Source organism: Hylobates moloch, unplaced genomic scaffold (genome assembly GCF_009828535.3).
Source record: "Hylobates moloch isolate HMO894 unplaced genomic scaffold, HMol_V3 SCAFFOLD_3, whole genome shotgun sequence".
Classification (NCBI taxonomy): Eukaryota; Metazoa; Chordata; class Mammalia; order Primates; family Hylobatidae; genus Hylobates; species Hylobates moloch.
In genome coordinates this window covers 82,712,644-82,720,239 of record NW_026652278.1, presented here as the reverse complement: position 1 = coordinate 82,720,239, position 7,596 = coordinate 82,712,644, and the positions used below count along the sequence as shown (strand labels likewise).

At 43.8% G+C, this 7,596-nt stretch overlaps 1 protein-coding gene across 6 annotated transcripts in view; it reads right to left on the bottom strand.

Moving 5' to 3' along the window:
* The window catches only part of WDFY4 (WDFY family member 4), a 294,231-nt gene that overhangs the window by 70,376 nt on the left and 216,259 nt on the right, over window positions 1-7,596 (bottom strand). The gene's annotated exons all lie outside the window — the stretch shown is intronic.

Sequence of the window (7,596 nt, the reverse complement as noted above, 5' to 3'; positions counted from 1 at the left end):
GGAATAATGCCATACCTAACTCCAAGGTTTCTGTGCCTCTAAAACAGGCAGCACATGGAGAACGTACTCAGCAGAAGCCAGTTCTCTTCCAGAACCATAACTTGGTTCATTGCAAAGCTGAAATACTACTTTGAACAGTGGTGCCAGAAAATGACAGCAACCAAGTCAATCCTCACAATAGCCGAGGACCTTCTCTGGCCTCACTGTGTACCACACTCTCACGCTTTCATGTGCGTAAAAGAAAAGAATCAAGAATGATACCTTGAGGGAGGCTTTTTTCCCCAGGACTTTCCTATGTTGGTGGCAAGTTTGCTGAGTGGATGATGAGAAGCACCAAGAGGCATCCATCAGTGAAGTGGTATTATTTTCTCCTCACATTGTCAACTACAGCACACCACACATTTCATTTCTTCACGCCTTGCTGCTTATTTCCTCTTGTAATGCTTAGCTATGACAACCCTACCATATTTCTAAAACCTTGGGAGATCTAGATTCAAAATTTTCATTTTAGTTTTTCCCTTTATTAAGTGTTTTTCACTGTAGAAGTAACAGAACCACAACGTACTACTAAATATAGTAGCTTAAAGCATCCATCATTCTACAGTATAAGTCAGCTGCAATGCTGGCAGAGTTCCTTACTAGTTATTTTTCTGTATATATTTTTATACATAGTTAAAATTATAGCATTCCTGTCATTTCTGTCCTGCTTTGAAACCCATGCTGTTACCTGGTATTAATAACCACACTTTAAAACATCTGCAAGATAGTTATTCTTGTGGATATACATAACTATAAGTTACTGTTGTACCTTTAAGTTATTTTCAGTTTTCACTAATGGGAATAGTCTTGCGATGAGAGCCTATATAACTAAAACATTTTAAAATATTTTTAATTATTTCCTTGGCATAGCCTCATTATTGGAAATATTGTGTTAAAGGGTGTGTTTTAACAATAATGTTGATACATGCCATCAAGTAGCTCATAAAAGGTTTACACACATATGCCTACCAGTAATGTAGTAGAGAACCCATTTCACGGCATCCTTGCCAGCCCTGAGCACTGTCCTTCACATTTTTCTCTTCACCTGATGTCTGAAATGACTCATGAAACCCCCTTCTGAAGCTGAGGGGAGTGACTGTGTCTGAGACATGTGTGATGGGACACCATGCTGTAGGTATAGGAGCCACCACTAGCCTGCCAGGTCTTGGACATGTCCATAAGGGAGCCAATCTGCTATTTCAGTCACTTCATCTCTGACCCAAAAGGTATAGAGTCCATGCAGAGACATATGATCGAGACAGAGAGTGCTGGATAGTTACATGACGACTTTCCATTTCAATTTCTCCCACTTCAGACACTTTTTCTTTAGAATTAATTTTCTCTCCTTAGGTATTCAAAAGGTTCAGTAAAGGAGAGAAGTTAAGAGAAACATCGAGGTTACAGAGCCCACCTGGTGCCCAGGGTTTGCTGGTCCACGTCCTCCCTTCCCCGCTGCAGCACACTTCTTGCCATGCTTGGTCCTCAACACCCTTACTTGCTGCCAACTGCTTGGCTGGCCTGATACTCATTCCAGCCTTGCTCTGGGGCTTTATCATGCTTTGCCTCTTATCACACATCTCAGGAAGGAGTTTCAAGTGCATTTAACTTTACCAGGATTGAGACATACACAGGCAGTGGGCTGGATTTGCCTCAGTGCATTCAAGTCAGACACCTCTTTAGCCAGGAAATGCTGGCGGCAGGACGAAGCAGACTGGAGATAGAGACCAGTTAGGAGGCATCTTCCGCATTCTATTTCTTTTTCTGCCAAGGAAAAGGTTTGATGTTGGTGTTCCTTCATGCTCTAAAATACCTCAGTCACCTTTACCTCTTGGAAATTGTATTAAGCATAAAAATGCTTCATAGGAAAGCCTTGGTGGTTCTCTTTCCTCAAATACAACAAAACCCCTATTCACACGAACCTGACCATCCTGAAGGCCAGGCATGACCTTGGTGAGCTGGTGTGACCTCTGCCCTTGCTGTGTTTGCCTCTGTGGCCTGGAGCGATTGCCTCACCCTCTTGTGTCTCCATCCGCAGAATACGCTCAACATCTTCCTAGAGTAGCTGTGGCAAAAACTTGAAGACTACTCAGCTAACAGAATAAACGACTCTGAAGAGGAGACACCCCCAGTTAGGAGAAGACAGAGTGGCAAGGGGGATGTTCTGGAAACCAGGCTCGCCGGAGCTGGCCAAGCCACCGACTTGCTTCTCAAATTCACTTCACCTCCCTTAGCTTTAGCCCACCTGTGTGTGAAAATGACTTTGGGAAATATTTGATGTGGTTTTTAAAATGTATATAGAAAAAAATTTAAGAAAATTACAGATTATATATTATAGACAACTAAATATTTAAGACTTTAAGACTTAAAAGGCTTATTGCCTCTACATTTCACTCAGACTAGTACATCTCAATGCCAGTAGTCTGTGATAAGTTTATGTAGGTATAATGAGATACCGATATGGTTTGGGCATTGGTCCCCTCCAAACCTCATGTTGAGATTTGATCCCCAGTGTTGGAGGTGGGGTCTAATGGAAGGTCATGGGGGTGGGTCCCTCATGAATGGCCTGGTGCCATCCTTTTGGTAATGAGTGAGTTCTCACTGTATTAGATCCTGTTGAAAATTGATTGTTAAAAAGACCTTGGCACCTCCCTCTCCTCTCTCTCTCTTCCTCTCACCATGTGATGCCTGCTCCCCTTCACCTTCCACCATGAGTGGAAGCACCTATACCCTAAAGCCCTCACCAGAAGGAGGTGCCGGCACCTGTACAGCTTGTAAGAACCATGACCCAAGTAAACTTATTTTCTTTATAAATTACCTAGCCTTAAGTTTTCCTTTATAGCAATGCAAATGGACTAAGATACCTCAAGCAACTCCAATTTATACAAAAAGTTATATAGAAAAATATGCTAAAAATGCTATAGATAAGGTAGGATTTTAACAAATCTTTCAGTGGTGCATAGGTGGCAGGAAAAAGAAACCAGAGAAATAAACAACAGGAAAAAAACAAAAAATAAAAATAAAATGGCAGACTTGTATTCTAACATTTTGTTAATTATAATAAATGTAAACGATCTGCTTTATTTGTAATGACCACAAAATGGAAACAACCAAATTTTGCTCAATGCACAAATTGTTAAACAAACTGGCATATTTCTATCATGGAATACTACTCAGCAATAAAGAGGAACAGACCACTGATACGTGCAACAACTTGAATGTATCTCAAAGGCACTATTCTCAGTTAAAAAAAAATGCCCATCTCCAAAAGTCGCATACTCTATGATTCCACGTATAGAACAGTCTCTAAATGAAAAAATAATAGATATGAGAAACAGATTAATGATTCCCAGGATTTAAGGATGGTGGGGGAAGACAGGGAGGTAGGCATAACTATAAAGTGCTAGCACAGAGATATCTTTGTGGGGATAAAATAACTGTGTATGTCGATTGTGGTGGTGGTTACTCAAATCTACATGTGATAAAATGACAAAGAACTATGCATACACATGTACCAGTGTCAGTGTCCTGGTTCTGAAATTGTGCTATAGCTATATAAAATGTAACCATGGTAGAGGGGGATATTAAGTGAAAGGTGTACAGAGTCTCTCTGTACTATTTTTGCAACTGTGAATCAATATTTTGAAATAAAAATTAAAAAAAAATCTTACAGCCTAGATGCAACAATCAATAGATCCTTATACACCTGCCCAGTGCTGATTTATGAGGCACTATGGCAAGCTTAAAGTGAGAATCTAAAACACTGAGTCAGCCTAGAGATACAATTGAGGCACAGAGTAAGGCAATTCAGGCACCTTAACCTTGGCTCAGCCGGCTAATCTAAAATTTCCCATTGTTGATCTTATTCTTGCAGATTCCTGAAAAAGTTGCAAAATAAATAGAAACTGCATGAATTCTCTATGTCCCAGGTTTTCTGGAGGTAGCTGGGCACAGGGGGCAACTAGGATGGGAGAAACCTTCAACCAGTGGGCTGCTCATCACCATTCCTGGGCATTTGCACACCTGTTCCCCACCCCTGGTGGTGTGGGAGTATAAAGGTTGTGGAAGCAATGTGGCTGGGTAGAGTTGGGAGGAAAAAGGGCAGGCTTGCTGCAGTGACTGGGGCTTGCATCAGGCTTTTGCCCTGGAAAGGATCTGAGGTTACGGCTAAGGATACAGCAGAGACGAGGCATGAACCTAGTACAGCCAGACAAAGATGAACATGGAATGGGGCCAGGGCCAAGGTCTGAGCATGACCTAGGCAGAATGGCCAGGGCTCGGATGCTCACGGCCCACAAAGCCAACTGTGTGAACAAGCTCCTAGATGCTGCAGCACTGGCTGTCACTCTCATTTTGAGTCTGCAGCCAGGTGCTGTTCGCCTCCGGTCCCAGTGACTCCAGCACAGACACAGGATATGAGTAGTTTGGTCTCCACAGTTGTGCTCCCAGGGCTTCACTACAGCAAGAAATCCAAGGACCATGCTTCTCTACTCAGTGGTGGAGCTGGCACTACCTTTACCAGTTAAGCGATTGTGTACCTTACAGATCTGTAGCCAATGACATGAATCTCTAGGGGGCAGGATTGAAGGAGGAGAAATGCTAGGAAGGGGAACTTGAACTTTAGCCTCCCCCCAGCTAACTGTGGTGCCTCTGGGGTGTGGTTAATTATCATGGAAGGTCATATTCTCATGGGAATTGCATAGGTTCTTATGGTTGGTTTTCTTTTTTTTTTTTTTTTTTTTTTTTTGAGATGGAGTCTCGCTCTGTTGCCCAGGTTGGAGTGCAGTGGCGCAATCTCGGCTCACTGCAAGCTCCGCCTCCCGGGTTCACGCCATTCTCCTGCCTCAGCCTCTCCGAGTAGCTGGGACTACAGGCGTCTGCCACCACGCCCGGCTAATTTTTTTGTATTTTTAGTAGAGACGGGGTTTCACCGTGGTCTCGATCTCCTGACCTCGTGATCCGCCCGCCTCGGCCTCCCAAAGTGCTGGGATTACCAGCGTGAGCCACCGCGCCCGGCGTTTTCTAAATTATTTGTCTTTCATTATTTTTCAAAGAGAATCTCTAAAGGAAACAGTAAACTGAAAATGTTCAACTGTACAACTTTGCACCCCCAAGATAAATTTCATTCTAAACATTATATGCAAAGAATTTATACAACTAAGAATGATTTTAGGAACTGCAAACACCCAGGTACAATCAGGCCCTGAATACAAGCACCATCTCACACCCAATAGCTTTCTCCAGCCCGGGGACGCTTTTGCCTCAGTGACATGGTGGATGTTCTAGTTTATCCAAAAATATGTGCTGAGCCCAGGAGAGATTTGAGAGAAAGAGAATCAGATAGGCATCCTAGTCTTGTATTTTTCTGAGTTTTCTAAACTCTGGGGTCAGTATAAACTGAGGTCATTAGAAAGCGATGTAACTGAGCCAGGTAATGTTAGCTTCCCAAAGAAATGCCTGTACAAAAATAAGTGTGAATGTTAGGCTCCCATTCATGCAGAGAACTGATACAGAGAATTAGGTTCCCCAGCACTCTTTTTGTATGTTTTATTCAAAAGGAATTGCCACCTTTGGTACCCACGATCCTTTAGAGAAGAACCAAATTTGATATTCAGCACCAAGAGAAAGTATGTTCCAGAAATTAAAAAAAAAATCGCAAAAGCCTGTTTCTTATTATCTATCCCTGGAAAATAATATAAGCCAGCATGATTGTTTGTTTTAGTTTTCTTAGTCTCAGGACAATTAGAGTAACTAAATCACTCCACATGACCACATCTATTTTTTCTCCTTTAAAGGAGTGTTGGGTAATTGTTAAAGGATGGTTACACCCTGTGTTTAATTTTGAAGCTGTCTGTAGCCCTTTCTGGAAGGGCATGAGTATATTTAAGTGTGAGGATGTGTGTTTATCCACAAGCGCATTCCAGCTAGCCGCCCCCTTTCCCTGCAGTTCCTGCCATCATTTCTCCTTTTCTGATTGGTCTTTTTACATCTCAAAAATCCTGCCGGTATTCAATACCACAGAGCAGGACTCATCCAACAGCTCTAGCTGGCATATGTTAGAAGGCCCTGTCAGCTTGCAGAACCTTGCACCCCACAGAAGTCTGAACAGGCTACCATGCTGTCTTCAAAAGGTTCAGTCCTGTACCATGGGGACAGGATTCATGCAGGCTTTGCAAGTATTTTCTACTTGGAATTCAGGCCCAGTGAACCTCCTTAGTATATACATAGTTATGGAGGCAACCATTGTCACTGAAAGCCTCAGCAAAACTCTGGTACCAAAAGCTCTGATTTCCTGTATGTGTGGGATGGTGTCCAAAGGAGCCACATGAGTCATCAAAAGCTGAAGGTTTAGGGCATGAAAATCTGTAGCCTAGGCCAAGGGTCATGGGCCAGTTGAAAACCCTCAGAACGGCACACACACCTCCTTTATAGGTAAGAAGTCCACATTCATTAGAGTGACTAACACGCAGCTAGGCATTTTTCAAGACTCATTCTATGATTATTGCCTTCAGTGATCCAAAAGAAAAATCATCAGCTTCATTCCAGGCATATGTCAGTGGCCAGCCAAGCCCTCCTAAGGCTGAGGGCCGCCACTGCCTTCCCACCCTGGAGCTCCTGAAGCCTCAATTGGGCTGGCAAGAGAAGGGCTGGAAAGGAGGCCACTCCAAGGAGCTGAGAGCAAGGAGAGCCGCCTGCTTTTAATCAATTGTTCTGTTAACATGCCCAGACACACATCAGGTGATTCTAAAATTAGGCAGAAGGATTACAATTTACTGGGCACCTACTATGAGCCCAAGTCAGCTTGATCCTGAAGCCCGGGGCTGTTTATTTAGCTCAGTCTTGCCACATGCCCTCACTGTGTGGGTGGCCTCAGAGCCGAGGGTCAGCACCCTGTGGGGTGTCCGCATTTTGCGGAGGCTCTCCTTCCATGAACTGAGATAAGCATTCCTCTGGAGCACCAAGCACTGTTCCTAGATGACCCCAGAAGCTTAGTCAAGGGTCTCCAACCTGGAGCTGTGCTGAGACTGTGCCAGGCATGACCCAGCATAGCCCTGGAAGAGCCTGCTCCAATGGGATCAGGTAGCCATGATGGCAAAAATAATCACATTGGAAATAAAATGAGAATGGGGCTCAACTGTACCACAGAAGCAAGGTGGTACATAGGCTGGCATTGCAGGTCATCATCAACCTGGGGATGAGTAAGGAGTAATCTCCAGACATTTGACTCATCCACAGAGCATCACCTTCCTCCAACCTGGCAATCATTTCTGAGGGGCCTCTAACTTAGTGGGCACAGCTGGGGGTAAGCTCCTCTTCTGCATTCCTCCCTCTGCCCCTCCTCTACTTGCCCCTCTCTATTTGGAGTAGAAGGTATGTGGAGGAAGGTATATGTTTCCAGGCAAGGCACCACTAAGATTCTGAGGACAAAAGACAAATAATGGACAGAGAGCTACCCACAGTCATAGGGACAGATATGTTGTCACTGAGTGACATTACAGAATAGGTTCATCAAAGGGTGAGCTGCAGAGACAATGGGGCTCAGTGAAGTGATGTGTGTCA